General features: G+C 44.2%; 1 protein-coding gene across 2 annotated transcripts in view; it reads right to left on the minus strand.

Annotated features, from left to right (window-relative positions):
* Positions 1-16,056, minus strand: part of Kmt2a (lysine methyltransferase 2A) — an 81,298-nt gene that overhangs the window by 64,113 nt on the left and 1,129 nt on the right. The window lies entirely within an intron of this gene.

Consider the following 16,056-nt stretch of genomic DNA (forward strand, 5'->3'; position numbering starts at 1 on the left):
AGAAATCAAGCACATCTCTCACGGAGTTTTAGGCCTGAGCACATTCAACCCAACACTGACTGGGGGTGGCAAAGGTTTGCGGGGGAGGAAGGTGGTGGGAGATGGCTGGTGTGAACTACCTATTGGGAGTCCAAATGCCTATTTCCTTGCCTCATAGAAGATTAGGGAGAAAATATTTGTGAAGGGTCACAATACAGTCTGGCCCACAATAAACACCCAGTTAGTGGTAGCCAAGTTACTATTACTATCATCCAAACAGAAATGTCAAATATGCAGTTGGTTATAAAGTCTGGACCTACACAAAGTAGGCAGTATTAAAAAGACTAAATTTCAGGCAGTAGTTCTCAGCATACGGATGAAAGCCTGGAGAAGACCACCTGGGGAGAGAAGGCAGCAGCAGGTAGGCCCCCGGCTGCCTCAGGCAGGCTCAGTGAAGAGAAAGGCCAGGCTGAGCACTAAAAATGAGCACAGGAACTGGTGAGTACAGAGTGACAGGTCCAAGGAAAACCGACGGGAGTGCTCAGCTGGTTCAAATGCTGCAAGAGTTTAACAGGGTAAGGAAGACCTGTCTATCAAATCTGGTTAAGATGGAGACCTCCCCACTACCTCCCCCCCCCTACACACACACACACACACACACACCTTGATGCGAGCTACCTTAGCTGAGTCTTGGGAATAAAGCCCAACTGCAGGAGTTGAGGGCCTGGGGGGTAAGAAAGGGAGACAGCAATAAGACGTCAACTGTAAAGGTAGTAACCGGAGGAGTTACTACATGGGCCAAGGGGTTTTAAAGGAGGACTGTTGGCTGGGCGGCGGTGGCACACGCCTGTAATCCCAGCACTTGGGAGGCAGAGGCAAGTGGATCTCTGTGAGTTCAAGGCCAACCTGGTCTACAGAACGAGTTCCAGAACAAGCTACACAGAGAAACCCTGTCTCGAAAAAAAAAAAAAAAAAAAACAAAAAAAAAAAAAAAAGGAGGAACAGGTAGTTATGCTGTGATGGACTGAGAAACGGACAAGAGAGGGGTTGCTGGCAGGAACAACAATGAGCAGCCAAAGAGCTGAAATCCAAGGCTCCAGGGGAGAGGACGGCCTCACAGGGGAAGGGACACTTTTCTGATTAGAGAAGTTCCCTTAAACTGAAAAGGAAACACCAACAAATACTTTGAGAATAGCTTTTAAATTTCTCTTTTCTTATGCCCAGTCTAACACAACCAGCTGTCAAATAAACACATAAACTGTTGTAATCCCAGGAACTTGGGAGGCTGCAGGACAGGGAAGTCTGGGCAATTTATCAAGATTCTGTCTCAAAGCAGGGTGTAGAGTGCATGCTGCTAATTGCAGTGTTTGTGAGGTGGAAGCAGGATGACCAAGGAGAGTTCAGTCTCTCGGAGTGGCGCACACCTTCAGTTCCAGCACTCCGGAGGCAGAGGCAGGCAGATCTCCGAGTTCGAGGCCAGCCTGCTCTACATAGAGAGTTCCAAGCCAGTCTGAGCTACATGAGACCCTGTCTTTAATTTAAAAAAAAAATCTTCAAAATAAAAATGAAATAATAATAGTTCAGGGGTAGAGTGTTTGTCCAGCATACACAAAATCCTGGGGTCCTCAGGTTCCCAAGAAATCAACAAGTGACCAAGCGCTGGGGTTTTAGCATCTGGCAAGCTCTGCCCCCGACCCTCAGCTTATTAGCTAATTTCTTTTTTTAAAGTGCAACTTAAAATATAACATGAATGTAAGTACTAGAATAATTGTAGCACTTTGCAAGATACTTTGGGAATTGATAATTTGAATGTTGAAGCTCTTAAAACTAATGTTAACCGGTATCGTCTTTGGGAATAATTCAGGTACTAGTCTTCATAGTGAGAGTCTTGCTAAGGAAAAAAAAAAGAAATGTATACAGTTATTGATCTGACACCAGTGTCTTGTGACCTGGTCGGCAAGGTGGAGGAGGGCCAATTCTCTGTGACTGCTGGGGCATGGAAGGGTCAGCTGACTGTCCGAGCGCACCCCAGGGAGGGAGGGACTTAAGCTCTTTACGTATGATCTCTGACTGCTAGTGAAAAATGTTATCGAGGAAAGGTCACTTGGGATTCAAGGGTGCAAAGACTGTAACACACAGTCCTCCAGTAGCAATAGGAGGTCACAATACTCAACATATGAAAGTGAACTCCAGTTTTCAAGCTTTTAATTCAGTTCTACCTAGCAACTCTCACCTAAGAGCCACAAATGCTATACACTTTACAACCAGAGGGGACAGCACCCCTCAAAGCCACTCCATGTCAACAGGAGCAAGAAGCAGCGATGCTCAGGAGAGCTAAGCAAATGAGCCAGGTGAATTCTACCCATCTTGCTTCAGAAAGAGAGGAAGTCATAAAATAGCTCATCTGTCTTTCAAAACAAAACGGTGGAAAGCAAGCACCAGCTCAGTCAGTAGGCTCTTCAGATTCTTGGCAATGACCCAAATTACTTTACAGAATCATTCAAAACAAATAATCAAGGCACGGTGGCACGGGCCTGTAATTCCAGCACTTGGGAGGCAGAGGCAAGAGTTCAAGGCCATCCTCAGTTACACAGCAAGTTCAAGGCTACGTGAGAGCCTATCTCAACAAAACAAGAAGGAAATCAAGTATACTTCTAGCTTCCATAGTTTCCGAGGTCTGAACTGGCCCATCTGTTTGCCAAAGAGAAAGAAATCGGCCCGCCTAACTGGCACATTGTAGAAAATTAAGGATCAGAACCACAGGACTTAGTCTCTTCTAACAGGGAGGCACCACAAACAACCAGCTCTCCAGGCTAGAATGTTAAACAAACACTAGCTTCATGTCAGCTGATGGCTCTTTTCATTGTAAGAGGAGATGGTCCCTCACATACCACCCTGAAGCAGTGAAGTTCATTTTGAGCTATATCCTAATTGAAGTTGAGTTATTTTCTCTCTCCTCCCCGCTTCCCTTCCCCTTTTCCCTCTGAGATAAAGGTCTTGGGATGCAGACCTGGCTGGCCTATCACTCATACAGTAACAATTCTCTTGACTCGCCCCTCCTGAGTGCTGGGACGGCAGGCATGAGCTACCTACCATGCCTGGCTCTCAACTACATGTTTGTTTTCACTATAAAATGTCAGTTCTCTCCTGGTTTGTTCTTCTCATTAATATGCAAAGTCAAGTTTCATATTTCCTTTTAGGACCATGGGCTACTGAATGACCAACAGCAACTTGGGTATCACTGAGAAAGCCACAACTTCCTTCCCTTTAAAGTAAACAGGGCCATCGCTTTACAAAGGAGCAACATGAAGAATAACAACATGAACATCCCGTTTGGGAAAGCAACAGGGCTACCAGGTTCTCCATCAGACTCATTTTTTTTAGGACTTAATGTTCAAATATTAGGGTCAGAGAACTCATGTTCTTGTGACAACTACATCATATTTGGAAGTTTGCTATCAAGTCCTGAGAAGCCTACAATGGGTGGCGTTAACCACGTTTTTAAAAAGTCCCTTGTATTTTTAAAAACTTGCTCTGATAGTAGAGGCCCTCAAGGAAAAAAAAAGAGACCAATGTGATAGCGCACATCTTTGATCCCAGTACTTGGGAGGCAAAGGCATGTAGATCTCTATGAGTTCAAGGCCAGCCCGGTCTACATAATGAGACCCTGTCTCAAAACAAAAACAAAAACAAGAACAGAGAAAGCATGAGGGAGTTGAGTGTTTCTCTTCTCCTATGTGCATGTGGACCAGTATGGTCAGCAACTGAAGTCTACATGCAAAGTCTAAGAAGCTCTTGCCCTAGCGCTCCAGTTTCTGAACACGGCAACTGTCTGACCAGAGAGCCCGGCCCTCCCATCTAGCTCCAGTGCAGTACTCCTGCAGTGAACCAGTGTCTATGAACTGTAGTCATTCTCCGAGAGTATCTCATTACAAGTGGATGTGACTTGATGAAACTCAGAGAATAAACTCAGTAGATCATTCTTTTATCACTTGTAAGAAGGCATTCATACACAATGCCAGTACTAAATTCAAAAATTCTAACCATTCAACAACTCCAGTGGAGGTTCTGGCGGTGGGAAAGCTGGCTGGTGTTAACATGAACTCAGCCCCAGAGTTTTAGTAATCTAGATGAATAATCCCAATTCACAGTTCTCAGTCTGACTGTACAGGAAATGCTTTCTGCAACCCAACATATCTAAAAAGGTTTCATTCTGAGTGATGCAAACCCTCCACACAGACTCACAAGCCAAGGGTCAGAGGTTTATATAAGACTCATTCACATGAAGCGAGCTGATGTCAGACTGGAAGCAATTTGCAAGCATCTGTTAAGACCCTCCTTCAGCAGTGGAACCTTAAGAAAGGGTGTTCTGGAGCCTTCTCTTCCACACACAACTGGAAACGGGCACGAAACGTATGAGGATCATATCTTGTTATTTCTGGCTCTTTTTGATGTCTACAATTTGTCTTATAGCTTCACTTTAAAAACTTTTTATCCTACTATAAAACCACTACAAAAACCATGATTTCATATCTCTAGAAGACATCTCTCTGGAAGCTTACTGCAAAAATTAATTATTGTCATAAATTGACAGTTCAAATCCAGTACTTCTTGAGGAGCCAGTGAGGCCCCAGGTCCCCTGAGGAATAGTAAAAGACATAAACCATGATCCGTGTCCTCAAGGAGCTGAGTAAGGCTGTATTTACTGATTCACAGAAAGATGGAGTGAGAGGTCACTTTATACATATGTAGACAGACTGGATTTTTCAAATCTGCCTCCACAGGGCATTATTTTGGTAACCTTTTCCCATCACCATGACAACCACCATTAGCAACAAGTTCTTCTTTTCAACTGTCCCTGTTCAGTTTAAACCTATTTTCTCGTATTCCAGTATCAATGGAGCTAGAGAACAAACGGTTACCATCCCTAATAATGAATCCATTCATGGTTTGTGAACAATTGTAGTTATCTCTTAACCCTTCATTCTCTCAACCTTACTGATTTCCAGTCACATTATCATCTTTCGAGTCTCCTCACAACCATCTCCAAGGTCTCCTCATCCTTTTTAAGCTGAGGAACCTAGAAATGGAAACAGCATTCAAGTAAAGGGCTGACCAGTGCTAAATGTCATCTATATAAATGACAATGCCATCTAATCAGAATACCCCAACATCACTTCCAAACCCATACCCGGGAGTACCTTTAAACTAAGTCCTGTATAGAAGGCAGAGTCAGGTGGATCCCTGAGTTTGAGGTCAACCTGGTCTACATAGGGCGTTCCAGACCAGCCAGGGCTACACAGCAAGACCTTGTCTCAAAAAGTAATTAATAATTATCAATTAAAAAGCCAGTGATGGGCTATGTATGCTGGTACACAGGCCAGGGGATGATGCCACTCTCTGCTTTACCCCCCTTGAGGTCTCTCACTGCACCCAGAGCTAAACATTCTTTGACAAGGCTGGCTGGTCAGTGAGCTCTAAGAATCTACCTGTCTCCATGTGTCTTAGTACTGGAGTTCCAGACACATGCATCATGCCTGGCTTTTATGAGTGCTGAGCATCCAAACTCAGGTCTTCATGCTTGTTCAGCAAGCACTCTAACCAACAGAGCCATCTCCCCAGGCTGCTTACTATTTTCTTTAAAACCAAGTCAAAATTATGAAGTTGTGCACAAGTTCTCCTAATTTACTATAACATAATATAATAAATCCTTGCAGTGTCCCTAAGAGTTCAATAGTCACTGATCCACTTTACACTTAGGAATCACGTCTTAAAGGAGCCATAAACCATTGGGGCACAGACAGATGAATGGACAGGTATTCATGATGAAAGGAAGCCTGGAGTAAGGAAGCTCTTTGAGGGTTGGGAACAAAATTTTTAAAAAGGAGAAACAGAATTTCAACTCACAGAAGTATCTGTGAATGTTCCATGGGAGAGCAGCGACAGGGAGACCAGAGCTGAGCACAGATTGAATAACCCAGGGGCAGGTGAACTAAAGGCTCACGCAAAGAGGCTCTGCAAAGGCACGGAGGCAGAGCATAACGCCCAGAGAGAACACATCAATGGTGGCCCTGTCCAATGAAGATGGAGCAGAGAAGTGAGAAAGTGTGCTTAGCAGATAAAGTTCAAATGCAGACATGCAGGCCGGGTGAGCTATGAAGGGCTGAGAATGAAAATCATTTACCTGTGAGAAGTCAAAGAGATTTAGGGAAACAGCAACAGAATCCGCTCTACCTAAGGAAAGCACTGGGCACACTGTGTGCGGTGAAAAGGGAGGTGGCCGGTTAGGAGCGCCATAATGGTCCTCAGTGATGGACTTAGCGAGACCGACTCACGAGACGCTGCAACAGCGTCGTGGATACAGCTCAGACACCAGTGGCTGGGATGGGAAGAGGAGGACTGTACCACAATGCAGACACCGAGAGTGAACACGTTAGGGTTGGCATCTCAGCTCTGCCACCTCCTACCCATAGGACTCAAGGAGACTACTGCCTGGACCTGTAAAAGACGGCATGTCGTGCTTTAGTAGGCATTTCTTTCTTTTTTTTTTAAAGTTTGGGTCTATTTATTTTGTATGCGTATATGGTCTATGTGCATAAGCGCAGGTGTGTGTGTGACACAGTGTATGTGTGGAGGTCAGGAGACAACTTGCAGAAGTTGGTTCTCTCCTTCCACCAAGTAGGTTGTAGGGGTCAAACTCAGGTCATCAAGGTCTGTGTCAAGCACCTTTTATGCACTGAGCCACCTCACTAACCCCGAACATGTCCTCATTGAAGAGTGGTACTGCAGGGCTAGATTAAAGATTGTTCAGTGGTTAAGAGCACTTACACACTCAGGCCAAACACTCACATAGATAAAAATATTTTTAAGATTTACTTTATGTATGTTTTGCCTGAATGTATGTGTGTACATTGTATGTATGTATATACACCATGTGCATGTCTGGTGGCTGGTTAAGTCAGAGGAGGGCTTCAGATCCCCTAGAACTGGAGTTATGTATGGTTGTGAAGCACCGTGTGGATGCTGGGAATCTAATCCATGTCTTCTGCAACAGCAATAAGCGCTCTTAACTGCTGAGCCGTCTCTCCAGCCCCCAAAATAAAAACATTTTTAAAAAGAAAGAGAGGTACTTACAGAACTGTATGTTTCCTTTTTTTTTTCTTAATGGGGCAGAAACATTTAATTTTTTTCTTTTTTTAAAACTTTGAGTATGACGTTTTTCCCACATGTAGGTTTGTGTACCATGTCAGTGCATGGTGCTCACAGAAGCTGGAAGAAGGCACTGGATCCCCTGGAACTGTATTACAGATGACTGAGTTGCCATCTGGTGCTGGGAATCAAACACAGGCAGTGCTCTTCCCCACAGAATCCCATCTCCAGGCCTGCATTTCCTTTCTTAAGCTTGCTATTCTCTCTCCTAATTATTTTCTAACTTTAATTCATTTTTTACTACATGAAGTCATTGGTATTTCTCAATAACAATAACAAGGTCCCATCCCCAGAACTTGTAACTTACAACTCAACATCTCTTCTATAATTAAATTGTTGCCTGCACTACACTGATTTCTCTAGAACAGTGGTTCTCCACCTTCCTGATGCTGTGACCCTTTAATACAGTCCCTCATGTTGTGGGGACCCCCAACCATAAAATTATTTTCATTGCTACTTCATAACTGTAATTTTGCTACTGTTATGAATTGTGATGTAAATGTCCTGTGTTTTCTGGTGGTCTTAGGCGACCCCTGTGAAGGGTCGTTCAACACCCCCAAGGGGGTTGCAACTCCCACAAGTTGACAAATGATGCTATAGATCAACATTGATTCTGTCCAAATTGAAACTTGAGGGCAAACATCAAACAGTAACCAATTACAAACCGATGGATCTGAACTTAGGAGGCAAAACAGCAACAACAACAACAAAAACAAAAACAACCCTGAGTTTTTGGTTAAAAGATCACCAAGTGATTCCATTAATAGATTAAGAATATTATTAGTCATAAAGACCAAGGTAGGAACTCCTATGCAGCTACCTGGGCTTGTCATTCCACAAGTCAGGAGCCAACCTTCCTTCCCTACTCCTTCTCCCCTCTCTGGGTCTTTATCTCCGATTATGTTTTCCTTGGCTACCAATGATACCTTCTGTTACCAAGATGGATAGTTGTCCTTCAGTTTAGATCCACTTAGCTGACAGGTAACTTAAAACCCAGAGCAAAAATCAGTAACATTCTAAAGTCAGGACACACAGAGCATTTGTCGTGTCAGGGCTGGGGTCAACCATAGCACTCAACACACACACACACACACACACACACACACACACACACACACTCTCTCTCTCTCTCTCTCTCTCTCTCTCTCTCTCTCTCTCTCTCTCTCTCTCTCGAGTACCTCAAAGTAATAAAACAATCCAGGTGTGATGAAAAGGTTATAGCTCTTGTGTCCTTTCAATTTCTCATTCTAATAATAACTAGGGCTTCTATGTGCTAAGCAAAGTGCTAAGTGCTTTGCATGCATGGTCTCAATTAAGCCTCACAATACTCTTATGAAGCATGATTACCCCCAATTTGCAAATGAAGAAACTAAGTCATGAAGGAGTTAAAACTCTGCAAGGTCACTCAGCTAATACATGGCTAAATTAAGATTTGAACCCAGGCAGTCTAAATCCAGAGCCAAGCCTTGGCAGCTCCTAATCACTGTGCTATATATCTCACTCTATTCCAGATTAGACTATGAGATTCCCCATCCCCTTTGTAAAGGCATTTATATATGCACAAATAAAAACTCCCAGTCAGAGAGATTACAAGAGGATTTCCTCATTAACCAAGCTTAAAGAGATGTTATCCACAAGATTTTACTGCTTATAATTAAGGCAATAATCTAGGGACAGTATTGTGTTTGATCTAAAAATTAGTCTGTTTTGATGAATGGACAAAAGCTAAATTTCAGGCACCTATCAATATTCATTGCTCTAGGAGTGAGATATTTATTATGAATGTATGATCAACTTTTCTCTAGTTTTTGGAACCAAGTTCAAAAGTGAGCCCAACGAAAGAAAACATTTCCTCCAAAACCACTCCTCACAACTCAAGTTACTCTCCTATCAAGCCCAAGAGCCACAATTACTTGGCTGCAGAAAAATGAGGATCAGACAATGTTATTTCAGCAGCGCACGTGCAATGAGGATCAGCGCTCTTGGGCTGGGAGATGTCAGAAAGGTTCACAGTGCTAAAAGTCACCAACACACTGCAACAACACACATACCCAGAAACGCACAGAAATGGATGAAATATACAGAAGACACCCCAACACCGAAATAAGCACCAGTGAAATAGACCCCACCCACCCACCGGACCTCATACAGACTGCGAAGCAATACATCTGGGGAAATCCCTCCAGTGTATTTGTCAAATAGAAAAAATAACTACTCATTTCAAGGAAGGGGAATTTTCATGCACTGTGCAGAAAACTGCCAAGTAACTCTTATATTGATATCTTTGTTAGACAAAAACCTATTAGGGTGGTATACTATGAATCTAAGAGGTTAAACCAAGCCTGGCCTCCAGGAAGCTTTGTGTTAACTCCACAAGGGAACTTGTATTCTCTACAAGTCTACAATTGCAAGTCAGGTCTTTAAAAGCAAACCTTAGGTAATGGCTTCAGCCTCATGGTTGGCTTCCCATGAGGTGTGTAACCTGACAAGGTAAAAAACTCATTGAAATATTTAACAGTGGTGGTGGTATGGATTTCTTTGGATAGGTCAAGAAAAGCAACCCATCCCTTTAAGAACATAAAGGACCATTTTATGGGAAGTCATTCTCTCATTCTAGTGTCTGAGCATTTCCTCAGGGCTTTCTCAGAGACCTTATTGAAGGAGAAAAGGAAAGGCTAACAAAAGGGGCCTCTTCTCTCCCTATTCCCAGCATAATCTACCTCAGCCACAGGGCCAGTAGCATCCACATTGTCATAAATGCCAGCAATTAGAGAATTAGGCCATAAAACCACCCACTCAGGTATAAGAGCACAGGCCTGCAGCTTATTTAATGCATGCCATAAAAGATCCTGTACTTCCTCCTTTCAGACCTTCACCACCAAGAAAGGAGAATAACAACAACAAAATGGTCCTTTGTCTGCCTACCTGCAGTGATGTGATCAATGAAACCATCGGGGCCCAGGTGAAGGATTTAAGATCCTTCTTCACAAAGACTCCCCATTTCCTCTAGCATGCTACACTGCAGACCTATGAAAGGGTGGGCTACATTTTGAGCACCAGTATAGTGGAAACCAAAGCTAAGCTACCTTTTACAGAATTATTTTAGCTTATTCTGAAACTATTCCAGAAGCTCAGTGCAGCCAGTTCCTGACCTCAAGAAATACTGACACCTACAATTAGTAAGACAATTTTAATTTTAAAAAAGTTAATTCAGGGGCCCTTGGGATGGCTCAGCAGGTAAAGGCATTTGCTAACAAACCTGACAACCTCAATTTGATCTCTAGGTCCCACGTGGTGGAAGCAGAGAAACAACTTGCACAAGTTGTCTGCTGCCTTCCATACATGTGTGTTCACACAGGCTCTTGCACACACAGACTCACACACTCATGCACAATAGATGTCATTTAAAAAAAGCTAATTTCAATCCCAATCTCAAAGCTACTTTATTCACTCAGTTCCAAAATCTGGTACAATTTGGGTTCAAACAATAATTTCATTTTACCATGTATCCTAACAGTCCACAAAAATCACAGGCCGGTGATTTAATCCATGATAAAACTTAATTCCTCAAATTTCATGAGCCAATCTTGATAAACCCGGAGCAAGTGTTTTTTAAGAGTGACCTTTAGTGTCTGTCTCCTACCTGTGCCTAGAGGGTTAAGGATCTGGTTGAAATGAAGGTGCATCATGCAGACTCATTAGTAATTTCACCTATCTTAATCCCAGAAAATGACATGTAAACAAAGTAAGGTTCCATTGCAGAGATCCCCAAGAAGGTTCCTACCAGTGCAGTGACAGTCACAAAGCTCCCCCTTCCTCAAAACCCAGGCCACCAGGCTCTCCACCTTGGCAGAAGAATGGAGACAAGATATTCACAAAAGGCCCGATTGAAGGCCTTCAGCTAAGTGCTAGAAAAGAGCTGAAGTTCTGTGCCAACACTGGAGGAATGTGGGCAGGCACAAAGAGATCTTAATTAGGAGACCTGCAATTAAAACACAGTGAGTCTCCGAGAGAGAGAGAGAGAGAGAGAGAGAGAGAGAGAGAGAGAGAGAGAGAGGCAGGCGCTGCAGTCTGCTACGCCTCCAAGCAGGCAAAAGTACCCGCTGCCACCCCCTCCAGCCACCGAGTAAGGGAAGCAACTGGCGGGCACAGGCTGCACAGCTGTTCCCTGCCTGGAAGGACAGTTCCAAGGTGATCAGAGATGAGAAACGAAACCCAAATGGGAGCATTTTTCTCTTCACTTCAAATCAGAAGGGATCTCACTATTTTGTGAATCATTTCCTCCAGGAGCATGTGCCTTGAGATGCTCAACTGGGAGGGAAATGTGGGGACAGGGGATGTGCATCCCGGAAGAGGTCCTGAAGACTGTGTTCCTAATGTTCAGCACTTCATTTCAGGACTTCTAACAACTGCTTCACTCAGAGAAGGTGATGCTCTGGATTTGTCTCCTCGTTTTAAGAGCTCTCGCACCTAGGGAAACACATCATCCAGACTGAAGGTAGCTTCCTTTCGGTAAGGAAGTTACAACAATGAAACCAGTGAAGGTAGCCAAACGGGAGGGTAATGCTGAGTTTCTACAGATACTCAGCACTTTATTTCAAACTTGGTCTTCAAATCAGGCAGAGTGGTATGTGTCCATAGTCCCAGCAACTCAGGAGGCTGAGGCACAACTGCTTGAGCCTAGAAGTTCAAGGTCAGCATAAGTAACACAGCTAGATCTCAAAGCATCTCCATTTTTGTTGATAACTTCAGCAAAATCCTCATGTTTTCCAAACAATGAAAACTTTCTCACCAAGTTGAAATTTCTCCAATAATAGTAATAGTTAAATGGGCAAATGTACAATCTGATATTGAAAGGCATCAAAGAGTTTCACTAAATAAATGAATAAATAAATAAACTCAGAATAAGAAATTCTCGTCTAGGTGTGGTAGTGCATGTCTGTAATCCCAACACTTGGGAGACACCAAGGTAGGAGGCTTGATAAATCCAAGGCTAGCCTGGTCTTCATAGGGAGTTCCAGTATAACCAGGGCTACATGGCAAGACTGTGTCTCAATGATGATGAGGATGATGATGATAATGAAGAAGAAGAAGAGGAGGAGGAGCTGCTACGCAGCAAGACCTGTCTCAATGATGAAGAGGAGGAGGAGGAAAAGGAGGAGGAAGAGAAAGGAATAAGAATAATGTAACAGAAAGGTTTATGAGCTATTTAGTACAACTTCATTTATATATCAGGAATTTAAGGTTAAAAGTGAATTGCCCAATTGGGCACAGTGGCACATGCCTTTGATCCCAGCACTCAGGAGATGGCAGATCTCCACAAATTTAAGGCCAGCAGCCTGATCTACATAATAAGACCATGTCTCAAAAACAAACAAGCAAAAACTATGAACTGCTGCTCACTGTGTCCTACGGGACAGTGACAGAGGATGAGTGAGACAGAGCTCACACCCACTGATGTCCACTCCACTGTGTTCTCTCAGCTGTTTTCACCTTCTGCCAAGCTGAGGCTTAGCTTGTGCTGCAACAACTCTTTGGGTACACACACCTGGTTAACATTATTATTATTTTTTTAATTAAAAGGGAAAAAAAATCCCAGACACTCTCCAGCTGCCTTCCAACTAGAGAACTACTGTCTTTCCTAAGCCCAACCTGAAAGCCTGCCTCAGGCCACAGGGACTTCACTAAAACTTCAGATGAAAACAAATATGCACCAATGTTGTAATTCAGTTTTAATATTACATATAATTATAAAGTGTGCGGTGTTGAGATCAAGAACACCACTTTAAAGTGTTGAGAGGAGATAGGAGAGGCATAGGAAATCAATGAAGACTGCTGGCTGCTAAAATATTTCTGAAATTTGTGTCAAATTACTGCAAACTCTAGTCAACAGAAGATGCTGCTTTGCTGTGCTTATTTAGACAGCAAACAGCAATTGGAGTATCACCGGAGCCAGCCGCCAACACTATGACGTGCGTGGGAAAACAGCACAGACACGGACCTCTGTGGCGTCCGACAGAGACAGTAAAGCTTCGCTTCCACCTCCTAACTCACACAGAACGCCCAAACATCTACGCATTTTGAAAAATCACCTCATTATAACAGAACGTAATCCCAAGGAACTCCTATGCACTTGTTACCAGAGAGATTTCAATCCAAGGAGAGCAAGGAGCCAATGGCAATGAAGGACGGGTCTCCTGTGAGTAACAACAGGATTCCTACAGGGGGAATCGGGAAGTTCTGTCAACTAGCTTTAGAAGAATTTAGCTTTGATGATGAGCAACCCCAAGTCATTATTCCCTTAAAGCAAACCACAATTTAAAGAGGTTAGAACTGTTCTGGGTCATACAACCATTCCAGAGTCCAGGCAAGACCTCCTAAGAAGCATGGATAAGTTCTAAGAAGCAACGTTTAGGATAATGTAATTATGTCAGCCTGGAGGAAGACCTGTGGAACTCTATCACTGATGTCTAAGACCATGTCACCAAATGCTTGGTTTCTATGCTGAAAGCCACCAGGCCAGAAGAGGCTGTCACTCTGGCTAACCATGACAACAAACCCCATCCGCCCGTGCTACAAGGACTCAAAACTACCAGACAGAAAGCTTACCAATAGCTCACTCAAACCCAGTTTAGGGAAAAAAAAATAATAGCACTGGAATTTAATGCCCGGAGTAAACCACCCTTCACAATAAACAAGTGACTACCATTCAGGCACAAGTTCTGAAGAGAAACCTCCTCCTCATTATACTTGATCTCATTCATAGTAACTGAAATCCCTCGACAAGCTTAACACAACAAAATAAAGAGCTTGCTCACAACCGTAATACTGACAGGTAAGAAACTGTCAGCACCTGATTAAAACGTCACAGGTAGTTTGTCAAAGACCAACAGATGAAATATTCTGATGCCCAGACCTTAGGTCCCTGAATCCACGTGTCTCTCTCTTTCTAACCAGTCTCTTGAACAGTTATAATTGGAGGCTGTTGACCTAAAACACTGCTTTTGAATGTGTGATCAGAACATTTAGACCCTGGGCACACGGTCCTTCGATACAAAATGCATAAGCATGCCGAACAACAAAATGCTGCTGCTTCAGGGATCCCCGTAAAGCAGACCAATTTCTCCTAATAGAGACTTCCTTTTTACACTCAAATATACTCGGGAATAGAAGTCTACACATAACCAGTCAAGTCTCAATTCTGAAAACACGCAGGTAAATGATATGTCAACATAAGACTTTTTTTTTTCTGCTGTATCTTTTAAAAAAGCAAAATCAACTCACATTTAAGCACCAACTCCATGCAAGGAACCTGAACGGTTCAGTCTTTTTGTCATGTATGAGGCCTTTGGTTCTCCAACTACATGGGATCTGTGTTGTTAGCTTAAAAAATACAGAAGGGGCCTTAAAAAAAAAAGTCTACAGCAACCAATAAAACACTCTCAAACAACCTTGCTCACTGCAGCAGCCTTCTGAAGGCTGGGAAAAGGAGGTGGGACAGAGCAGAGAGGGCCAGGCGGAGAGGATGCTGCAGCAGCTAGCTAGCTAACTACACAGCAAGGAACACGCCCCCATCATGTCCTCCTTGCTCTGTCAGAAGGCTGTTGTCAGTCTCCTGAGGCGGCTGCCTAGAAACAATCTTTAAAAGGAGGCTGGGAGACTAACAACTTAAAAAAAAAAAAAAAAAAAAAGAGGCCAGCTCCCTGAAAGGAGGGACTGGGCTTTCTGGCATCTCCTCCCTCCCTGTCTTCCCAAGGCCTTTGCTAAATCTAAAGGGGTGCAGGGCATAGCGGGCCACAAGGGGTTTGCCCAGGATATTTTGTGTGCCCCAACGGCAGAGCACGCAGGAAACGGCTGGTTGCTATCTTTCCCTTTCTGTTTCAATCAACAGCACTCCAGAGCAGCAAACCCCTACCCCCCTTCACTTCAGCCCCTGGCAGCTGCTCTTCCTCCCCCAGCATCCCCCATCCCATTCTCCCCCCTCCCCTGCGATTCAAACTGCCCTTTCTGCATCCAATGCAAAACAAATGCGCGACGCCACTGACTGAACCTGAACTCAACTTCCCTTCCCAGGGCAACTTTCCTTTTTGCTGAATGAGGCTGAATAACGTTAATCAAAGCATCCCCGGGCTCTCAACCGTTTACTAATTGGGAAGGGGCAAAGCACTGACCCTTCACCCACCTTGAGTCTCCCAATAGGAATCGCAGACAACCTAACCTCCTCCTAAAGACTAACTTTGGTCCAGAATCCTTTTTCCCAACCCAAAGCAACCACCACCGCCACCACACTAACGTAAAGCTGTCCCTTATTTATCTGCTCTCAACCCAACCCGGCTTTCCTCGACCCCTTCCAAGCCCCGGGATTGGTCTAGGAAAAGGTGGATCAATAATATAATGATGAGAGAGAGAGAGAGAGAGAGAGAGAGAGAGAGAGAGAGAGAAGGGCGGGAGGGAGGGAGCCAGGACCAGAGGCTGCAAGCTCTCAGGCGCAGTGGGTGGGGTAAGAGAGCAGCTGCTTCCCTTGGGAGGATGCTGCCCAAGTCCCCCCACAAACACGGGGGGCCCCCTTTCTCTAGAGCTGGAGGGAAAGCCTGCTCCTCTCAAGGAGAACGCTGTTAAGTAGCCCTGCTCCAAGAGTAGGGGAACACTGGGCCTTTTTCCCTCTTAACACACCGATGGTCCTTCATCTAAAGGAGGGAAGGGGGTGGAGTTGGAGGTCTATCCCTGACACCAGCAGCCTAGGAACCGCAGCCCTGGAAGATGGGGAACGAGACTAGTGCAGAGGACAGCACTGTTATCTTCGCGGGAGAAGGAGGACAGGCAGGTAGCTAGAGAGGAAAGGTTTCCCGTGGGGTAGGGCGGGACGAG

The sequence above is a fragment of the Onychomys torridus genome, chromosome 7 (assembly GCF_903995425.1).
Source record: "Onychomys torridus chromosome 7, mOncTor1.1, whole genome shotgun sequence".
NCBI lineage: Eukaryota > Metazoa > Chordata > Mammalia > Rodentia > Cricetidae > Onychomys > Onychomys torridus.